Genomic DNA, 23,519 nt, shown 5'->3' with positions numbered 1-23,519 from the left:
AAGCACATTAATATACTGTGGGTAGACCTGTGAATTGAACCAGTCATACTGGAAAACAATTTAGAATGATAACCCTAAAGTCACTAAATTGTGCATACTTCTGAGCCACCTATACCACTGCTAGGCCCATATGCCAGAGAGATGAAAGAAAGATGTATGGGATTCATACATACAAAAAATATTTCTAGCAGTTCTGTCTGTAGTAAGAAAGAACCAGAAACTGGAAAGAGGATTTGAATTAAAACATAAGTATTTTTGTGTACAGTCACTGAGGAGATTTGTTTTTCCCTGATTATTCATATCTATTTTAAGAAATTTAGGGGTATCTTCCATTTTTATGGGGGTATAGGAGGGAGAGAAAATAAATTTCTGTCAGTTTTTTAAATAGAAGTGGGGGTACTACAGATGTGGAATGGGGCGTGCATTTTTACATGAAGTTACTGTATTATTAACTTTACTTTTGTATTATTTTACTCTGTTACAAAGTGGGAGCTATCTGTAAATGTATGTAATATTAAAAATAAAATACATCAATAGAAGTATGTTATTGTTAAGTTGTTGTTCAGTCATATGTGATAGACATACAAGTATGTGTCTGTGTATATGCATATGTATATTTGTTGTTCAATTGTTTCATATATTCAGTCACATCCAAACCTTCATGACCCTATTTGGGGTTTTCTTGGCCAAGAAACTAGAATGGTTTGCTATTTCCTTCTCCAGCTCATTTTTACAGATGAGGAAACTGAGGCAAACAGAATTAAGTGACTTGCCCAGTGTCGCGCAGTGAGTAAGTGTCTGAGGCCAGATTTGAATTCTTGATGAGGAGTCTTCCTCAATCCAGACCCAGTGCTCTATCCACTGAACCATCTAGTGACTCCCATCAATAAAAGTACAAGCGGCCAAAAAAAGGAAATGGTTGAACAATTTTATTAATATAATGAAGTATTGTTTCACTATAAGAAATGACAAAGGGAATAGTTTCAAAGAAAGATTTGCATAAACTGATGCAAAATCAAATAAACAGAACTGAGAATAGCAACGTACAAAGACCTAAGAACTCTGATCAATGCAATCCACAGTTCCAGAGGACAAATGATGAAGCATGTTACCCGCCTCCTGTCAGAGAGATGATGAACTTAAGGCGAAGAATACATTTTTGGGCATGGTCAACATGGGAAAATGTTTTGCTTGGCTATGAATATTTCTTACAAGGTCTTCGATGAGAAGGAGAGGAAATAGGAAGAAGAGATAAGAAAGATACTAACAGGGTTGACCTCCAAAAAGGAAAGAAAAGTCATGGAAACATTGTTAAATGACGGAAGAGAGCTGAAGTGAGTTCAGAAGGAAGCACAGACAAGCAGAAAAGCTTGAAAATTATAGGTTGAATTTATCATATGCTTGAAAGGAAAATCAAGCTGTACATAGAGATTTACAGTTTCATTTACAATCCTCATTTTCTGTTCTACTTTGTATGTGGAGATATTAATTTTATTTGGTATTTAAGTTCAGAATTTTTAAAATTTAAAAATTAATCAAAAGAAAGGAAAAAGAAAATATTAATATTATTACTAATTTCTGTTATTTTTTATATTTAAAAAATTATACACTGTATATGTTCTGTTTTTTAAAAAAGCAATTATAAAGTAAAGCCCATCTATCATTTTCAATTTTACTCTCTCTTAAATTTATCATTAGAAAGAAATCATCAAAACTTCCCACTTAGGAGTACCCAGATCTTGCTGAATTTTCCTATAAATTATATTGTTGTATATATTTTTCAAAGAAAATAATGATGATTGCTTTACAGAAAACCAAGGTAAAACCTTTCATACCACGCTTGGAAAGCTGGGGAGCTTGTGGTGGTTGCCACAGTTATTTGCAGAGCCCACAATATCATTTAAATACATTAGAAGCATTCCCTCCTTGAGGACCATGTACCCTCTTAAGTGCCTCATACCAACACCACTTGGCTACCTTGCTGTCCTGTATTCTCCACTCCCAAAGGATTTGGGCATAGTTTCATGCTACTAAACTGGTAGAGTCCCAAAAACCTAATGATCAGTAACCAATCAGTCAATGAATAATCATTTTTTAAGAGCCTACTATATGCCATGTGACATAGTGGATAGAGAGCCTTGCCTGGAGTCAGAAAGACTGATCTTCCTGAGTTCAAATCCAGTCTCAGACACTTACTACCTGTGTGACCATGGGCAAGTCACTCAACCCTGTTTGCTTCAGTTTCCTCATCTCTAAAATGATCTGGAAAAGGAAATGGCAAACCACTCCAATATTTTGCACAAAAAAAAAAAAACTTCAAATGGGGTCACAAAAAATTGGATGCTATTAAACAATAAACAATGTTCTAGGTACTGTGCTAAGTCCTGAGGATACAAAGAAAACGAAAAGGCAGTCATGCTCTCAAGGATCTTACAGCCTTTGGAGGGAGACAACATGCACACAACTGTGTACCCATAAGATGTATAAGGAGAAACTGGAGATAATCAACAGAAGGAAGACCCTGGCATTAAGGATGATGGAAAAGACTTCTTGTAGAAGTAGAATTTTATCTGGGAAGTGAATGGAACCCAAAGAGCTAAGAGGCTAAGATGATGAGAAAGTTTAAGGCATGGGGACAGCAAGTGAAAATAGGAGATGAAGTGTCATGTTCAAGAAACAGCAAGGAGGCAGAGTGTGTGAAGGGAGGGGTGGGGATGTAAAGTGTAAGAAGCTTAGAAAGGTAGGAAGGGACTAGTTTGAGTGGACTTTATAAGCCAAGCAGGGGATTTTATATTTGATCCTAGAGGCAATAGGGAGCCACTGAAGTTTAGTGAATTAGATCTTCCCTACCAACCACCCTGCATTAAAATCCTATCACTATGCCTTACTGCAGCATAGAGTTGACACAGATCTCAAAGGCTATATCAGCAGAGCATAAGCTATGATGAGTCCTACCAAGAGGGAAAGAATTGAAGAATGAGCCCAGGAACACATTCTGTGTTTGTTTTCCAAGGACCAGCCTAGCTAAGTTTTCCTTGCAAATGTTCCCTCTCCCACACATGTCCCTCATCTACACATTTTCCCTCTCCTACCATTAATTGGTAAATAAAGTTTTCTCTCTATTTCCCATGTTTACATGATAGTCTCTATATCCTAGTTGCAGATACAATTATTGGAGCAAACTTTAAGGGGCTTTAAATGGCACATAAATGTGAAGATGTATTTGTCAATTCAGGAATTTGCCAGTTTATGAATCTTCAAAAAAGTGTGCACTAGTGTGTGTGTGAGGACCAGAGGGGTGGGGGAGGAAAAATTTTCCTTGTCAGTTACCTAGCCTCCTGTTTAATTTAAATGCCTTTTTTAAGGAAGTGTCCTCTAGTTTGTTCTAGTAAAAAGAAATACCAGTGGGGGCTCACAAATCATGGCTTTGAATAACTTAAACTGACTCAAATGTGCCTTGAACTTGCTTTCAAAAGTCCTCAAATGAAGTGGTCATGCTTCACACTTTAGGCTCATAAGATTCAAAGATGGAAAGTATTTTAGACTTCATTGAGCTCAATTCCCACAGTTTGCAGAGGAAGAAACCAAGGGCCTAGAGAAATGAAGTGATTTACCCAAGGTCACACAACCAGGAAGTAGCAGAGCCAAGATTTGAAACTCAGGTCCTCTAACTCCAAAGACAGCACTCTTTCCATACCACCCCACTGACTTTAACATTTATTTCAAACAAGGATAAGGACTCATTCAGAAAGCAGATAATCAGAACTTATAATGGTGTTCTCAGAATGGACAGAAACTTAACATTCAGGCACCTACTATATAGTGAGCTGAAGTACAAGTGAGGAGGACAGAAGAAACATTTTAAGCCTCAAGTCATTTGGCATAGCTGTGGATGGTTGGCAAACCAAATGCAACCCACAAACCAACCTGGCACACAGCTATGGAGAATAGAATTGTTCTCTTTGAGAAAAGATTTAGGCAAAAAAATTAAAGTCAGAATTTGGAAATAGTGACAGGCTCTTTAAATTGTGGCCAGTTCCATCTTAGAAAAGGAAGGATTCAGACACGAAGAACTGGCTGAGTGTTTGGTTCAGCTTACCCAAACCTAAACTGGTGAGCAGAGTTTCCTTTCTATCTGCCATGTCCACAAGACAGTCTCCAGATCTTGGCATCAGATATGACTATTAGAGTAACTTCCAAGGGGGTTTAAGTGAGACATGAATGGGAAAACATAATTGCCAGTGGTGATGGATGATGCCCTGAATGGAGGATAAATGCAAAGAGGCTCTCTATAGATGTTGAGGTCTTTCATATGTTATTCATTGTGCATGGCACACGTCTACAGCAAGACAAATTGTGGTCAGGTTTAACTCAGAGAAGGAAGAATTCAGAGACATGGAAAATTGTCTAAGTATTTGAATCAGGTCATACCAGGCTGAACTGGTGAGTTGAAATTCCTTTCCATTTGGGTTGAAGGATCTCATAGAATTCTTTAAAGAATGCTTTCCCTTCCTCATCCTCTGTAACAGATGTTAGTACATAAACTGCCAACATCCTCACGGTAGGCTTTATTCACAACAAACTCAGGAAATATATGTTATTATTAACCTCATTTTACAGATGAGAAGACTGAGCCTAAGATAGGTTAAGCAATTTGCCCAAGGCCACACAACTGATATGTGTCTGAGGCAAGCTTTGAACTCAGGTCTTCATGACTCCAGGTCTAGCACTGTGCAGTATGCCACCACCTGGCTGCATCCTTTTTTTATATTATGGACCCTTTTGGTAGACTGGTGAAGTCTATGGACTCCTAAGAATATTGTTTGTAAATGTATAGAAAAAATACATAGACTGCAAAGGAAACCAAAGGCTAGTGAAAATAAAGAGGTAACTATTCCCCCTCCAGACTGAAATCCATGACTAAGAACAGCTGCTCCTGGAAAACATCATCCTGTTGACTGTTGGACTCTAATCTCACATTTAGAGTACTAACAGTTAAACGGATATGTATAGCTATTTTTTAAAGTGTTCATTGGACATTAAATGTATGGCACAATGAATGGATAGACAGCTAGCCTGGAAGACACATAGTGCCTCGTCAATAAGCTCTCTGTGCTCTAGGCTGTTCTTTATCTAAGTACAACTACAAGTTGAGGAATAGATACCCCACATGGATAGAGGGAGTTTACTCACTTGGGAATTCCCTATACCATCAAATCTAGTCCCTGCCCCAATTTTTAAATATAGTAGGTGCTAAATAAATGCTTAGTGAATGAATCAGAATCACCTTCAGTAGTTTCATCCTCCCAACTAAAAAAATAACTGTTATCTTAAGACAAGACAGTCATTGAAAAGTTCTTTGAAAATAGTCAATAATACAATAACACATTATTATGCTCCTTTTTAAAGTACACAGGCTTCTCTGTCAGGAATCTTACACTTCTAGATAAAAATTTGATCTTGTTTTTAATTTCTTAAAGAGCACTATACCCATTTTGTGATGGACCAAATTTTTTAAAACGTGATTTTTTAAAAAAATTAGGGACTTATATTAAGAAAGAGTAAATATTTTTTAAAACTTTGAGCACTAATTAAATCAGATAGAAAAAAATGTGCTTATCCTTAAATAACATTATATTTTCCCTCATAAGGAAAAATATCTGTGAATAATCAAAGATGGAGGAGGGTAATAAAGAAATGGTTTTTCATTAGTTCTAAAAGTTGTGATCTCACAGCTACATTTCTATATAGCAATCATTCTTCAAGACTAGAATCCATTTAGGAGGATTGTTTCACACAAACAAGATACAAATGTATATTGACTTTCCATATTTTCATTTCATTCCCAAAAGGTAGGGATGACCCAAATCCAAGGGTGTATGTTTCAATGGATCCATTTGATCTCATGGTATTCACTCCATGTGTACTGATCACAAAGCATCTATACTTGTGCATCATGTATCATTTCATCCATACCCTCCTACAAATACTACATAGTGGAGTATCTTTCAACATGCTCAAAGTACAATTCCATGGGTACTAGGGCAGCATTTGAATTGTGCATCTGTTATCGTTTCAGCCTACCTTGATTCAAATCATCAAACATTTTTGTGTGCCTATTATTTACAAAGTTTTATCCTTCTCTGCTAGGGATACCAAGACAAACACAAAATAGCTCCTTCCCTCAAAGACATTACATTACCTCCTTTTCTGATCCATCGAAAAATTCAGATTATATTTGTTACCAAGCAATTCTTCCCATTGCTCATTTCACTGTCAACTCACTACAATTTTGAGCAGAGAATTTTGCTTTTCTGTGCCTCAGTTTCCCACCTATAAATGAGAATGATACTTGTCAATTCTCTTTTAGGATGTTTAAAGGATAAATAAAGTACTGTGATGTCTAACAAAATGAAAGTCTAGGAAAGAAATCACTAGGTCTGAGTCCAACATGTTGCTAATTATCCCCAGCTTTTTATCTAATATAATCTTGGTGAAAGACATACTTTACATGTAAATATTTAAAAGTATCATTTTCATCATTATAATTAATAAATATTTATTGAGTGCCTGCAGGGTGTATGGCAGTACACTGAGCACAGATCTTATATCAAATAGGAAAAGATTCACACTGCAAAGAAATAGAAAGACCTGGAGCAAAGCACAGAAGCTAGAAATAAGACAGTTCAACCTAGAGAAGAAAAATCCAAAGATAGACAGAATTAGTGACAACTAAATTGCTGAGTTGAATTACTTTTTTTTAAATGAACCATCAATTTATTAAAATTTCTCTACATTAAATTATCAATTAAATTGAGTTGCACATATTTGTAGGTTTTGTTTTTCTTTGTTATTTTTCAACAATGAGCAATATTAAACATCACTGCAACTAATTAAGCATGATATGGTGGATAGAAAACTGGCTGTAAACCTGGGTTCAAGTCCTGTCTCTGACACATACTGGTTTTGTGACCCTGGTCAAGTCTTCTAAACCTCTCAATAGCCTAAGCAATTAAATAAGGTGCAACCTGCACTGGTGGAGGGAGTTAACTCACCTGGAATCACAGACCCAGTCACCATCACTAAATAAACTTGCTTTGTGGTTTTATATTTACATAAATAGATCTCAGAACATAAAATGACATAACTTTTCAGCTTCTCTCTCTAAGTCTCCCTCAGTATTCTTTATTTGCACATTCATTCCAATTCACTTTTCCTCTCATATGGTCTGGGTGAGGGTGTACTCTGCCTTTCTGGTAACTAAATTACTTTTTCCAATTGCCATTCCTTCACATTTTTGCCTTCAGACTTGTTATATTCAGGAATACAATTCCAATGCCCATTGATTGGCCCACAGGTTCAGAAATGGCTAACATCTTTCAATACATTCCTTTCTAGAATTTTGTGGATCAAAATCAGCTGTTCTCCATAGCCCATAAGCCTTCTGACCAAGGGACCTTCCATATTAATAAAATTTCAATATCCTTTAGGTCTCCTCTATCTGCCCACTAAGTATTTTCTGTTTGGAATTCTGGACTTGGCTTCCCACATTGAGAATTCTTATACCCCATCTGTCGAGATTCAGTCAAGACAGGAAATAGCATGTTGCAGGGGAATTAAGCCAAGCCCTCAGTGTCAGGGGCTCTAAACCTCACTCTTCATTTGATGCATTTTATGACCCTGTGAAAGTTGCTTTACCCATGGAAATCTTTTTCTCATCCAATAAATGGAAGAACTAATGCTAACTGCTTTGATCATGAGGCTATTGCAAAGGAGAGGAAAATGATCATTGTAAAGGACATAGCAAAATACAAAGGACTATAGAAATATTTCATAATAAGGGGATTGTCTTTATGACTAACCATAACAACATGTTATGAGAGACCTTGTGGATTTGGAGTTAGAGGTTCAAATACTGACCCTGGTACGTACTAGCTAAATAGTGCCTTCATTTCCCACTGCTGGACATTTCTCTATCATGTCCCCAGGAACCCTTTCATCCTGCAACATCACATCAGACCTGGAACTCATGCCTTGTCAGGATCCTCTGTGTCTGAGATCCTTTTTGATTGGAGGGCAGAATGGAGATAACAACATACACACACACACACACACACACACACACACACACACACACACACACACACACACACACTGCCTTCCTCCCCTCCCTTTTCAGCTTCCTTTTGCATGTTTTCTTCCCCCTTAAGATTATAAACTCTTTGAGGGTAAGGACAATCTTTTGCCTTTCTTTACGTCAGCAGTAAATGTTTATTGACTCTGATCTTAGGCATATCCCTTTCCCTTTCCATACCGTGGTTGTTCACCTGTAAAATGGGAAAAGTGAATCAAACTAGGTAAGTTTAAGTGACCCTTCTAGCTGTAAATCGATCAGCCTATGATTCTAAGTACCGAGTCTCTGGGAAATGGTTCCCATTTGGAAACAGAAAGCTCCTTACCAGGAGGGATTGTTTTAATTTTTGTATTTTCACTCCCAAGGCCTGGTATACAGTAAACATTTAATAAATGCATGTCGGTTGACTGAGGAAAGAGGAAATAGAAGCGAGGACAGGGATAAAAGTTCTAATCCCAGACCCCAATCCCTAGGAAAAAGCAGAGGAGGGACCCTGGGAGTCCTGGAAGGGGTTCAAACTCGTTCCCACCACTACCCCAGGTCCAGCCAATAGTGCCACACTCATAGCTAACAGGAGGCTGAGGAGAACAGCTTAGGGTCTTTTTATCCTGCCCTGGGTCAAAGTAGTAATCCAGGCTCCAATGGGCTGGGTACCATAAGGAGTTGTATCATGGCTAAGGTCACGGTCACGATGTCTAAGCGGCCGCAATGACTTGCAACTCTTTCTCCCCTCACCACTGGTCACACCCCGGGTGGAGCCCCCTGCACACAGCCACAAACTCCTGCGGAGCTGAGAGTCCAAAGGAGAAGTTAGCAAGGAATTTAGGAAGGAACCAAAATGGAGTGCAGCCCTCGCCGATGCAGCCAGGGTAGCCGTCCTGTCCTCAGCAGCTCCGGCCGCTTTTCTAGGCCGGGGGAATGCATCAAGGTCCAGTAGAGCAGGTGCCAGCAGATGGCAGCAGGAGACCACGGGAGGATGCAGCAGCATGCCCACGCCTGCCTTGTCTCTACCTGTGGTCACGCAGCGTGCGCCGGGAGGACCACCTGCCTCATCTCCATCGCGCTGCTGCTCATTCGCAGCAGCAACCAGCAGTCGTGATGACAATAATGACGACATGAACCACAGCCGGCATTTACCGAGCGCTGAAAGCCTCTCAAAGAGCTTTACATCCATCCTTAATTCTGCGTTTCTTGGTTTATTCAACGGCTGCTGCCCCCACAATTGTTCTACACCAGAGATGGGGGGGTGGGGGGCGGGAGGCAGAGAAAGAGAGAGATTGCTCCACCCATGATTGTTCCACACACGCATACACTCCCAGGGTTGTAGAAGCTGCCTCAGGTGGTAAAGATATCGATTTGAAGGCTTTCATTATTATTTTGTTGGCAATCAACCGTCCAAAAAATGCCATTTTGTGCGCGCATCAAACTTGGAGGTTAACACTGGAGACCGTGTGTGATCTGAGCCCACCGGCGGTGCACCTTACAGTTTAGCAAAATCAGCTCGATAAACAATAGGTAAGCAACTCGCAGATCGAATTTCGTTAGCAGAGACAAACTGGTCAGTCCTGCATTCTTTCACCCTATGAGGGTTTGAGGTTGGAGTACTGTTTGTGTCTTGGTAGATTTTTTCTCATTCCAGGAATTAATTGTTTCTGAGGCATAATATTTTGAAAAGATTATGCGTTTGTTTTTAATATGTTTGTGGGTTAGAATGTTTAACTAAAAAGTAATAATAATTTGGAAGAAGTCAAAGGAAGCAAGCCTCAGGGTAGCGATCTCGTGAAGCTTCCGCCTACATTCATTGTGCGGGCTGCTACTATCTCCAACAAAAGGCTTCTCTGGCTTTGGGACTGCCACTGGCTGGTGTCTGGTCTGCCTCACTGTGCTGCATTCAAATCTGCTGGAGAAAAGAGTTCAGAACAGCCATCTCCTCTTTGTTGTGGAAAAAAATGAAACTGATTAGAAAGACAGTACTACCGAGACGTTAAAAATGTGATTGACACTTAGATTACAGATCAAGCTGTCCTAAAAGAAAATGAGGGGGGAATGGAGAGAGGGTGGTTAGAGACAGCACTGGGAATGATGTCCAGGGCTGGATTAGTTCAGTCAGGCATTGAACACTTATTAAATGCCAGACACCGTGTTAAACGGCAGGGATTAATTGCCAGTAAAGAATCATTATCCCTGTGATCTTTCCAAATATGAGAGTCTTAAAAAGGATTTTTAAAAAATCTTTTTGTAAAAATAAATAAATAAAATTCCTTCAGTTACTTTAAAAAAAAAATCTTTTCATCATCTTGATTTCCAAGTCACTTTCATCTCACCATTTCACAAAATCCCAAGATCCCAGAAAGTCCTCCTGAACCCGAAGAGCCATCCTTTGTGACAAAGAAGGACAATGTCAATAACCAAATGTATCAACTAAGTCTGATGGCAATATTCCAAACCCACAGTCCCCCTTTTCCATAAAGGGGAAGAGGTCCATTTCCTCCTCTCCTCTCTGGGGACAAACTTAATGATTATAACTAAACAGCATTCAGTTTCAATTTTATTGTTGTTGTTGTTGTTTCTATTTATATCATCATAGTCATTGTGTACTTTGTTTTCTGGTTCTTCATTTTGTATCAGTTCATTTATGTGTGACACCCTCTCTCAGCTGCTTCATCCAATTTGCACTCAGTGGAACTGGGTTCCCAGAGGGCAGCTACTAGCTCGGGTTCTAGACTAGGGTACTCTTCAGAAGATTGCCTCTTCTATTATCGCCACTCTCTCACTTATCATTTGTCTTTAACATAATTGGTCTGTAATATAATAATATTCTAGGGTGAGAACAAGCAGAGCCTCCACGATGTACTTATGGAAGGATATAGACAACAGTCACAAAAGATAAGAAGACATGGGTAGATTACAATCTGTAATACTCCGTATGAATTTTTGGGGGAGATACTCAAAATTTGCGCATCCTACATTTTTCTTTGTGCTGTCTCAATTCTGCTTTGCTCATATAACACAGCACCGTTTCTGATGTGGGCACATCATGCTGAGCAGTCCTGTGCCAGTGTCTCCCATTTGGCACAGTCAAATCCAAAGTTCTTGAGAGAGACCTTGAGAGTGTCCTTGTATCGCTTCTTCTGACCACCATGTGATTGCCTGCCCCATGTGAATTCTCCATAAAATAGTATTTTTGGAAAGCGTGTATTTTGCATTCGAACAACATGGCCAGCCCATCAGAGTTGCACTCTCTGAAGCATAGTTTGAATGCTTGGCAGTTCACTCGAGCAAGGACTTCAGTGTCTGGTACCTTATCCTGCCAGGTGATCCTCAGAATCTTCCTAAGACAGTTCAAATGGAAGCGATTTGGTTTCTTGGCATGGTGCTGGTAAACCATCCATGTTTCACAGGCATACAACAATGAGGTCAGCACAACAGCTCTGTAGACCTTCAGTTTGGTAGTCAGTCTAATACCTCTTCTCTCCCAAACTTTTCTTCAGAGTCTCCCAAACACTGAGTTAGCTCTGGCAACGCATGCATCAACTTCATTGTCAATGTGTCCATCCCTGGAAGGTACACTACTAAGGTAAGTGAACTTATCCACAGCATTCAAAACTTCTCCATTTGTTGTAATCAATGGTTTCAAGTATGGATGGTGTGCTGGTGGCTGATGGAGCACCTGTGTTTTCTTGGTGTTAATTGTTAGGCCAAAATGAGCACAGGCAGCAGAGAACTGATCCATACTTTGTTGCATCTCAGCTTCAGAGGCTGCATTGAGTGCACAATCATCTGCAAACAGAAAATCATGCACCAACACTCCCTCCACTTTGGTCTTGGCTTATAGCCTTTTCAAACTGAAGAACTTACCATCAGTGTGGTGGTTGACTTTGATGTCGTGTTCATTCTCACTGAAAGCATTTGACAACATGGCTGAAAACATCATGCTAAAAAGCATGGGAGCAAGCACACAGCCCTGTTTCACTCCACTGGTGACTGGGAAGGCACAAGAGCTTTGTCCACTCTCCAAAACCCAGGCAAACATGCCAACATGAAATTGATGCGCAATACTGATGAACTTCTCTAGGCAACCAAATTTTGACATAATTTTCCATAAGCCCTCAAGACTAACAATGTCACACGTTGTGTACAGACCTCTGTTCTGCTCCTGACATTTATCATGGAGTTGTCGGGCAGCAAACACCATATCGACTGTTCCTTGGCCCTTTCTGAAGCCACACTGGTTCTCAGATAGATGACCATCTTCCAGGTGAAGGATCAGTCTATTAAGGAGGACTCTTGCAAGAATCTTGCCAGCAATGACGAAGAGAGAGACCCCCCTGTGATTGTCGCAGGAATATCTATTCCCTTTACCTTTATAGAGACAGACAATGGAGGCATCCTTGAACTCCTGGGGGATAACTTCCTCTTGCCATATAACCTGGAAAATCTCAGTCAGTTTTTGTACGATCTTGTAGACCTTGTAGATCTCAGCTGGAATAGAATGAGCACCAGGTGCTTTGTCACATGAAAGGAGCCTAATGGCCCTCAAAACCTCTTCTTCAGTTGGAAGTTCAGCTAAGGAGGGATTGACTTCAACCTGAGGTAAACAGTCAATGGCCTCAGCATTGATCGATGATAGTCTGTTGAGAAAACAATGGAAGTGTTCAGCCCATCTCTCTAGGATCATGTCCTTATCACTAATCAATGTGGCTCCATCAGCACTGAGTAATTATTGGAAATACAAATACAAACAGAAATAAAAAGAGTCTTTGCCTTCAAGGAGCTTTGCTGATGGGAGGAAGAAACACAGAAAAAAGAACTGAACAGGGGTGGGAGGAAGGACAGGGATGAAGGTATCCAGGGTCAGAAGCATCGCTAGGCACAGAATGAAGAATGACTAGTCTGACTTCTTCAAAATGGACATTCTCGGAGGAAGTCACCAAAGAGAGAAAGGGGCTGGCATGGCAGATGGATATGGCAGGGTGACGAGGTCTATCCAGTAATCTCTGTAATTATATTGATTGAAGACAGAGGCCCCAGAAGAGAAAGATAGATTTGGGAAGTCCAACAAGAGAACAATGTATACAGTCATCACCGTTCAAATGAACACATCACCAAATGGCAGCCAAACTCAAATTAATTTCTATGGTCCTAAAAAACTGGATGAAACATTCGCCTCCTTTCTGTTGACACGTCAAAGATACAGTGGAAAGAGCACTGGTTCAGTCAGAGAATCGAGCTTCTGATGCTCCCTGTCTTTGTGACTTTGAGCCTCGAGCCTCAGTTTCCTCATCTATAAATAAGGGCTTTGGCGAGGACGACCTTTGAGTTCCCTTCCAGTTCTCAATCTATGGTCCTTATGTTGTTGGTTTACTTACTTGTTTTTCTGCAGTCGTTAATTAAGGTAACCCAAGGGAAAGTTGCATGTGGTGGGGTTGGGGGTGGGGGGGTATGTTGGGAAATGATTGTAATGTAAAAAACTTTTACAATAAAACCTTTCAAAATGTTTTATTTAATTTTAATTTATGAAATAAAACAAGCAAAATGTAGCGAATGGAAAAAAAAGATGATTGCACATGAAGTTGCAAATCTAGTAAGTTCAACTTACTGTTCCCATTAAATATATAACAAAGTATCTTTTTCCTTTCTCCGCCCCACCCCCCAGCCCTAGAGAACTTTACCATGAGACACAAATATGTATATATATGTATATGTATATACATATATATACACACATACATGTGTGTATATGTATATATATATATATATATGTAAAATCATTCTATACATACTTCTATTCATCAGTTCTTTCTCTGGATGCAGACAGCATCTTCCTTCATCTGTCCCTTGTAGTTCACTTGGGTATTTATAATAATCAAAATGACTGATTCCCTCAAAGCTGTTCTTAAAACAATGTTGCTGTTACTGTAGACAGTGTTTTCTTGGTTCTGCCCATTTCACTCTTCATTATTTCATGCAAGTCTGTCCATTGTTTTTCTAAGATCAACAAGCTCATCTTTATAGCACAGTAGTATTCCACCACAATCATAAACCACAACTTGTTCAGCTATTCCCCAATTGATGGGAATTCCCTCAGTTTCCAGTTCCTTGCCGCCACAAAGACAGCTGCTATAAATATTTCAGAACATACAGGTTCTTTTCATCTTTGGAATGATCATCCAATCATCTTTGGAAATAAACCTAGTAGTGGTATTGCTGGGTCAAAGTGTACAGGCAGTTTAAGAATTCCTTAGGCATAATTCCAGATTGTTTTCCAAAATGGTTGGATCAGTTCACAATTCCACCAGTAGGGTATTAGCGTACCAATTTTTCCTCACCCCCTCCAACATTTCTTCTGATGAAAAAATCCAAACAATTTATAGTCCTATGAAAAATGCTCTAAATCTGCATTGATTAGAGCAATGCAAATTAAAATAAAATATCTTTTTTAAAAACATGCAGAAAATGGGACTGGGACAGAATAACCCAGGTTCTCAACTCACATAAACAACAGTGTCCTTTAGGCTCTGATTTTCCCTCATCTGGACTACTGGAATTGCCTCCTAACTAACCTCCTTGCCTCAGGTCTCCTCTCATTCCAGTCCATCATCCACACAGCTGCCAAAATTACATTTCTACAATATATCTGACCATGCTACTGGCTTCCCAAGACGCACTGGTGACCACCCTGTTTGGCATTTCATGCCCTCCCTATTCTGTCTGGCCCCATTCTTCCTTCTCGGTTTTATTGCATGTTGCTTCCTTTCATATCCCCTGTGTTCCAGCCAAATAGGTCTGTTAGCTATTCCAGAAACTCAATATTCCATCTCCGGTCTCTGACTCTGCACAGGATATTCATCGTGCCTAAAATACATACCCTTCTCACTTCTGACTCCTAGAATCACTAACTTTCTTCTAGGCTTAGCCCAAGGGCCACCTCTTAGCCAAAGCTAATCCTGACCTCTTCAATTACTGATTCTCTTCCCTTTCCCCCTCCTAAGTCTATTTTTATTTACTCTTTAAAATGTTGTATATGATTGATATATATGTATATACATATATATCTTACATATTTATTGATTTGTATATATGTTGTTTCCAATAAAATGTAGGTTCAAAAAAATGTACATTCAATCATCAGAAGGACTTAGTGTTTAATGAGCATTCTGTTTTCAGGTCCCAAAGAGCTCCATTCTCCTAATACCAGTTTTTGTTTTTTTGCCTGGAGCCAATGGTCTGTGCTGTTTTGTCACTCAATGAAGTGGGAAGATTCCACTAGAGGGGCAGAAAGAAGGTAACCCTCCTCAAACAGTCCAACGTGACCCCAGGTATCTGTCCCAGGTCCCCATCCCAGTCCTCCAGAGTAGGTTTGCCTGTCAACTTAGAGAAGTGATTTCTAGACTACCCTAGCCATGAACACTAGCTCTGAAATCAGAGGACTTAGTTTCAAATCCTATTTCTGGCACTTATGACCTGTGTGAACTTGGAAGAGACACAACTTCCCTAGGCCTCAGTGTAGTCATATGAAAAAATGGTCTAAATTACTATTGATTAAAGAAATGCAAGTTAAAACAACTCTTAGGCATCATCTCACACCTATCAGATTGGCTAAAATGATAGAAGGTAAAAATGACAAATGTTGAAGGGGATATGGAAAAATTGAGACAATAATATCCTATTGGTGGAACTGTGAACTGATCCAACTATTCTGGAGAGCAATCTGGAATTATGCTCAAAGAGTTATAAAACTGTATGCCTTTTGACCCAACAATACCACTATTAGGTCTGTTTCCCAAGGAGATCAGGGGAAAAAGAAAAGAACTACATGTTCTAAAATATTTATAGTAGCTCTCTTTGTAGTAGCAAGGAACTGGAAATTAAGAGGATGCCCATCAATGGGGAATGGCTAAACAGGTTTCAATATATAATTGCTATGGAATGTAACTGTGCTGTAAGAAATGATGAGCTCAATGCTCTTGGGAAAACATGAACAGACTTGGATGAAATAATGAAGAGTGAAATAAGCAGAACCAAGAGAACATTGTATACAGTAACAGCAATATTGTTCAAAGAGTAAATGGGAATGACTAAGCTATTCTGAGTATTCTAAATATTCAAATCAACTACAAAGAACCTATGAAGGAAGATGGTATCCACCTCCAGAGAAAAAAACTGATAAAAAGAAATATGTGTAGCATGATTTTACATATATATCATACATGTGTATATATATTATATATTACACGTAACATATATATACATATCTGTGTTATATGGAGGCATTCTTTAGTGCATGGTGAGGAAGGAGGGAAACAGTTCAGAATTTAAAATGTAACAAAAAAATTAAATTGAATTGAAAAAAGGAGAGGCAAACAAAAATAGTTATTTGTTCAAAGCTGTTCATAGTAGCAAAGTATGTCATTGTAAAAAGCTAAATCCTAAATGGCCAATGATAGGTGAGAAAATTCATGTAATGAGAAGGAGGACATTAAAGTAGTGGACCATTGACCTCAAAACCAAGAAAACCAAGATTCACATGTAATCCTGGGTAACTCACAACCTCTCAGTTCCTTAAAGAATGCTCTAAGAGCAAGTTTCAGAGTAGATGCTAATTTTTATTGGTAGAGAAAGTTCCTCAACAGAGATTCCTGTGCAGACTAATGAGAGGTGAGATAAAACCAAAAATGAATGTGATGGAATGCTATAATGCACAGTTAAGACAGTTAAACATAAAGAATGCAGACATCTAAAAAGAATTCTGTGAAATAATGTAAACTGAAAAGAAGAGAGTGCAACAGGACACAATAACTATGCTCAGATGAGTAAAAAAAAGAATGAGAATGAATAGACAAAGAATCCTAATGGGAACTTGGAGAGACAAAAAACTGTTGAACTTTATACACTGAAATTAATTTAAATGTAAAGATTGACTAAGCAACCGTAAACTGGTTGAATTGATGTGAATTTTTAATAAAACACTTATATTTTTTTAAAGGGAGGAAAGGCAAGTTTGGAGTAAACACCAATTCAGAGAAAATACACAAAGAAATCCACAGAAAGCAGGGCAGAGATTAACAAAAGGATGCAAGTTCCAAAGCGTCTCTGAAGTCAGTACCAGAACGTTCATCAGGATGGGGGTCAACAGCTCATGCTTGGATAATCTTCAGCCTATGCCGGCTTTGAACTCTACCTGTCTATGCCTTCTAATTCCCACTGCAGCCTTGAGGGAGATACTCACACTTCAGAGTTTTATTTGCACTTGTTTATGTTCCTAAAAAACAATCCTCTGCTCATACGTTTAAAGGGACATTGTCAGCCATCCAGAGTGTATAGAGAAGTCTATTAAAAAGTCTATTAAAAATTAAAAATTTTCTCCTGCCCCTTCTTTCTATCCTAAGGCTGGTTTATTGACCTCTCTCTGCTCTTTCTCTCCCTCTGTATCAGTCTCTCTCAAACAGTCTCTCTGTTGGCTTTGAACAACAAATGAGTTGTCCTTGATCGCTGTTGTTACCCAGTAGCTGGAGGGAATAAATGAATGCCCCACCATCTCTTCCTCACCATCTCTTTTCTTTCCCCTCATGGGATAATGCACACCCCATGGTCTGTCTTTGTCTTTTCTCTCTCACAACTCGTAGTTCAGTTATTTTTAACTCCAGTAAAATATTTCTCCTAAATCTCTCTCTCTGTTCTTTGCATATGGTGTTTAATAAATGTTTGTTGAACTGAATCAAACATAATCCAGATGGGTTAGAACATAAAATGTTTATAGAAAAATACTGTGAAATAAGGCTGGAAAGGTAATTTGGCACCCCCTTGCAGGAGACCTTGAGTGCTATACCAAGGAATATGTATTTTTATCCTATAGGGAAAAGGGAGGCACTTGTGGTTTTTAAGCAAAGAGTGATGATCAGGTCTGTGCTTTAGAAAGATTATTTTAGTAATTGGGGTATGGATTGGACTAGGAAGAGATTAGAGGCATAGAGGTCAATTAGGAGCCTAGAACAAGAGCCCAAGTAAGAAGAAACCCTGATTCTGGTGGTGATTATATGATTTTTAAAAAGGGGACGGATAAGTGAGTTGACAGTACTTAAGAACTAATTGGATGAAGGAGATGAGGGAAAAGGGAGAGTCCAAAATTGCTGAGGTTTCGATGAAAAAAGAATACTAAAGTAGTCTGGCAGAAGCTAGAAACATCTCACACCCTGCAGCAAGATAAGCTCAAAATGGGTATATGATTCTTCCATACATAAAAAAGTGACAGCAAATCAGAACATGGAAGAAATTGCCTGTCAGATATATGGATATGGGAAGAAGAGTTCATAACCAAAGTAAAAATAGAAAGGTTCATAGTAGGTCATGTGGATAATTTTCATTATATAAAATTTTGTTTCTGTACCAGCAAAACCAATGCTGCTAAAATTAGAAGAAAAGTAGAAACAGAAAAAAATCTTTGTAGCAAATTTCTCTGATAAAGATCTCAATTCTCAAATACATGGGAAACTTAGGCAAATGTATAAAAACAAGAACCCTTTTCCAATTGATACATGGTCAAAGTACATGAACAGGCAATCTTCAGAGGAAGAAATCCAAGCTATCCGTAGTCATATGAAAAAGTGCTGTAAATCAGTGATGCCAAACTCAAAAGCAAAGCAAAACAGGAGCCACTAAATCATACATACGGATTGCTGCAAACCACATATTTTCTCAGAAAATCACATATTAGCATTTTATACACACACACATATGTGTATACATGTGTGTGTGCATGTGTCCGTGTGGTATTTTCATTTATTTTGTTCAACATTTCCCAGTTACATTTTAATCTGGCCTGTAGGCCATGTGTTTGATACTCCTGCTCTAGACTACTAATAATTAGAAAACTACAAATTTGAAAACTCTGAGGTTCCACTTCACATCCATCAAATTGTCTAAGAGAACCAAAAAGATCAAGGACAAATGCAAGAGGGTCTGTGGGAAAAGAGGTACACTAAGGCTCTACTGGTGGAGCTGTGAACTAGTCCACCCATTCTACAAAGCAGTTTGGAATTATATCTCAAGAGGTATTAAACTGTATATATCTTTTTTACCCAACAATACTGTGTAATGGTAATTATGAGAGTTAAAGATCTTCCCCACCCATTAATGGGCCTGCCCATTTAGGGAAGCTTGATTAGGGGAGGCCCACACATTTTGTTAATTTTCTAATGAGGCACTGGTTCTCTAGGATTGTGGATGCCCTCTAGCTCTGAAAAGTGTATAAATACTCTGAGGTGAGGTTTTACTTTGGGAGCTTACTCATTGGAAGTGTTTGTTTGGCCAGATGAAACTTTGGGCAGCCATAAAGGAGCTCCAGGCTTTGAAAACCCAGAAGTTGGTGCTTCACTCTCTGGTAACTATGTATGTATGGTCAGACAGTTGGATCTGTCTGCTCATCTGTGATGTATGTATTGTTTACGTCAGACAGTTGGGAGCCCTATCTGTAGGTTGATCTTTGTTTCTCTATTTTCTCTGAAGTTCAGGGTGCTGACTTTTTCCCCTGAACCAAGTGAATGATACATGTGCTTGATGAAAGTGATTGTTGACCCCTCAAATGTTGCTTTCCTTTTAGAAAAGCAGATCTAAGAACTTGTACAGTAGGTCCTCCTGTATATGGCGGGGTCCTTTCTGTTACATACTGCTACTAAGTCTATACTCCAAAAAGATCAAAGAAAGAGAAAAAGAGAAATATGCAGAAAATATTTATAGTAGGTCTTTTTGGTAGTGGCAAGGAAAAGGAAAATGAGGAAATGCCTATCAGCTGGGGAAGAGAAGAACAAGTCATGGTATCTAAATGTGATGGAATGCTGTTGTGCTTTAAGAAATGATGAAGGGGATGATTTCAAAAAACCTAGCAAGACTTGCATGAAATGATGCAAAGTAAGGTGAGCAGAACCAAGAGGACGATTTATACAATAACATCAGTATTGTAAAAATAATCAGCTTCCAAAGGCTTAATAATTGATCAAAACAATGACCAGCCCCATTTCCAAAGGGCTCATCATGAAGCATGCCATACACCTCCAGATAGAGAGCTGATGGTCTTAGAGTCAAAACTAAAGCATGTTTTCTTCTTTTCCTTCCTTTTTCTTTCCTCTTTCTTTCTTCTTTCCTTTATTTCCTTCTTTCATCCTTTTTTTGACATGGCTAATATAGGAATTTGGTTATTTATAGAGGTATTTATAATGGGTTTTGTTTTTCTTGCCTTATCAATGGATGGCAAAGGGAAGAGAAATAAGAACTGAAAAGAAAATACAATTTTTCAAAAAGAAAAAAGCATTTTAAATACTAAACATCTAATCTTTTAGAGCAAAAACTGCAAATTGAAAATAATAGTACCATACTGATGATATTATAGGCTATACCCTTAAAATGAATTCTCTTTGGACTAAAAAAAAAAAGTCAAAAGTAAACAGAAAAGTATCAGTTATAACCTGCACATGGGTGTCATATAAATCAGACTAAGTAGAAATCACAGGCTATGTTTGGACCAACAATATGAAGTAATTCTGGGCAGGCATGAAACTGACAACTGCACCCCTCCCTCCAGTGTCAGAGGGAACAGTTTCTCTGTTTTTTCAGGAGAATCAGAGAGCAGAGGCCCCTTCTACCTGGCTGTAGGGTTCAAGTTGTTTACTGCCCCCTCCCAAAGAACAGAAGGTTTTTTAGCCTGCAGAGAATATATAGTTTGTGAATTCCAGAGAGTTCAACAAACCATGGCTGCCTCTGTACCTTCCACGTAGCAGAACAAACAAGTCATAAGGATTGCTTATCTGAATGAATAATCATTTTGCTGCCAGGAACCACGCTCAGAAAAGTCCCTTAAAGCTCTAATACTCATAAGCTCAAGGATCAGCTCTTTAATATTTGAAAGATACAACTAATATTAATGGTTAATAATAGCATTTATATAGTGCTTCTAAGTTTCAAAGCTTAATGTAAGTTCAATACATGTAATGTTTTTGTAATGTGAGTTTACATACATTATATCACTTGATCCTCACTCACAAAAACCCAGGGAGGAGATTCTATCATTATCTCCTTTTTATAGATGAAGAAATTGAAGCACACGAGACTGAGTGACTTGCCCAAGGTCACACAACTAGCAAGCGTAAGAGAGAGGATTTAAACTCAATCCTCCTTACTCCAAGTCCATTCCCACCTCATTGACCAATAGGAAAAAAGAATAGGTTTGGAAAGAGGAAGACAGTAGCACATATAGAAGGACAGAAAAATATAGGTGCAAGATAGATGGTGATCTCCATTGGGATAGGTGTCAGCTAACTCCATTCTCATTTACAAGGATCTATGTGCATTTGCAAGAGTTAATTAATAGCAAAACTACTTGGTCTTTTCAGGGAGTATTCTGAATCGGAATGTATCTCTGACCTCTAATTTGAGTACATATGAACCCAAATCAAATTCAATATCTGGGAGTCACTAGAAGTTACTATATTTAAATGTCTTAAGGAAAAATTAGAACAATCATCAATTCTGTCACGCTGCAGTGATCTGTCTGCCCCGCAATGCACCAGAGAAAATGATAATATGGATCTCATGCATTTCTTGTATCCATTTAAGTTAACCATCATGAGGGCACTAAATTATCTGCATTCTTTAAACCCTTACTTAAATTTCTTCTCTCGACATATCACTCCCTCAGACTAAATTATTCACCTCACTAAACTCCCTAAGCCAGCGAAACAGATCTGTTTTCCAGCTAAAGTCCTGTTGTCAGAAGAGCTACCTGCTCAACCAGCAAACCTACGATCCTTTCCCTTTTAAATCAAAAGATAACGAGGAAGATTCATCATGTCAAAAAATAGATATGTGAAGCTTGCAATCCATCAGACTATTTGTTATACAGCTCCAGGATCGAGAAAACAAAGACACTCTGATTCTTCAGGAGGTATGTATGCATTATCACAACCCGCTGAGGTGAAATGGCTTCGTTACATTTGTGTGACAGTCACCATTTTAACAGCAGGGGGGGACCAAAGGAGCTGAATTCCAGGGCATGGTGGAGGGAAAACACTAGCAAAGGACCTTTGTCCGCATGTGTGACTGTGCCAATGTTGGGAGAGTGCACATAAGCTTTAAGTAGGGCTGATTCTTTATTCTCCCACAGTATTCATCAGACTTTTCCTAAGGAAATTCAGGAATGCATTTTTTTAATAGACTAGGTGGCTAGTAAATGATTTAAGATTATCAAATTCATAATGGCCTATTTAATATGTCCTGAAAGTACATATACAACAGAGTGGGTACAACATAGGTCTTTCTGTACAACCCTTTATATAAAAACATGATATTTGATTCATTTATAGGATTTAAGAAAGATCTTGGTTTATAATGAAGTATTTGGTATTCCTTTTTGTTTTATTCCTTTATTTGAAAGTAATGAATCAATGTTAATAAACCCCAACACTCTCACATCAGAAGTATTAAGAATTTTTATTATCTTGAAAATTCAAGAATCTAATTAATCAGCTGTGGCAACCGTTTTGATACTTAACTCTCTCCAAGGCAGTACAAAATAAATGAGCTAAGATATGTGATTGGTGGAGACAATTAGGGGAAGTAACTGTCCTAATAGACCCTAAACAGAGGTTGCCTCTCTACATTGGTCTAACTTACTTTGTAATCAGTCTCCACTTTACTTTGGACCATAGAGATACAGCCTCTGCACCATCTTGACAAGACCATGGAGTCTTAACATTTTAAAGGTTAGGAGATGTCAGAGTCTTTAACAGCTTGTCAAAGACTGGGCAGATTAGTTGCCAAGGCTGAAAGTGCTTTGGGCTTCTGTTATTGATTGATGATCAACAAAGAAAAGGTCACTCAGTGCTTGGCAACAAGGAAAAGGAAGAGAAAGAGCAAATCATTTATAGGAAAGTCAGGAATACTCAGTCAGCAAACATTTATTAAACCCTGTCATATGCCAGAATTTGCCTTCGTACTGGTGGGACTATTTAATATATCGAGGACATGGGTGTAGCTGCTAACTAGGAGGGTCTTTGTTTTCATCCTTCAAAAAGAATAAAAGAAAGAAAAGTTTAAATATGGAAAAAGATACAAAGCAAGCTCACAAGATACAAGCTATCATTATAGCTACATTTATTGACAAACAATATGGTATAGTGGAAAGAATGATAGATTTGGGGAATCTGGGTTGGAATCTCAAGTCTATACTTCTTATGTGTGTCCTTAGGCAAATCACTTCTCAGTTTCCTTACCTGTAAATGCAACTAGATGACTTCTAAAATTCCTCCCAATCTAAACTTCTATTAACCTATGAAAGCTACTGGTTGCTAGTTTCTGGTTCAAAGCCAAGAAAAGCTGTTGAATCCTTTTCAAC

The 23,519-nt window shown here is 38.6% G+C and overlaps 2 long non-coding RNA genes across 5 annotated transcripts in view; one reads left to right on the top strand and one right to left on the bottom strand.

The window, feature by feature from the left end:
* The window catches only part of LOC140530921 (uncharacterized), a 466,876-nt gene that overhangs the window by 239,182 nt on the left and 204,175 nt on the right, over window positions 1-23,519 (bottom strand). The gene's annotated exons all lie outside the window — the stretch shown is intronic.
* LOC140530928 (uncharacterized) lies at window positions 8,617-17,493 on the top strand. Its single transcript, XR_011976177.1, has 3 exons — window positions 8,617-9,649; window positions 11,626-11,711; window positions 17,121-17,493. It is a non-coding gene; the product is annotated as an uncharacterized lncRNA (long non-coding RNA).

Source organism: Notamacropus eugenii, chromosome 3, assembly GCF_028372415.1.
Source record: "Notamacropus eugenii isolate mMacEug1 chromosome 3, mMacEug1.pri_v2, whole genome shotgun sequence".
In the NCBI taxonomy this organism is placed as follows: domain Eukaryota; kingdom Metazoa; phylum Chordata; class Mammalia; order Diprotodontia; family Macropodidae; genus Notamacropus; species Notamacropus eugenii.
Note: the sequence above shows the minus strand (reverse complement) of the source record. Positions and strands in the feature narration are given on the sequence as shown.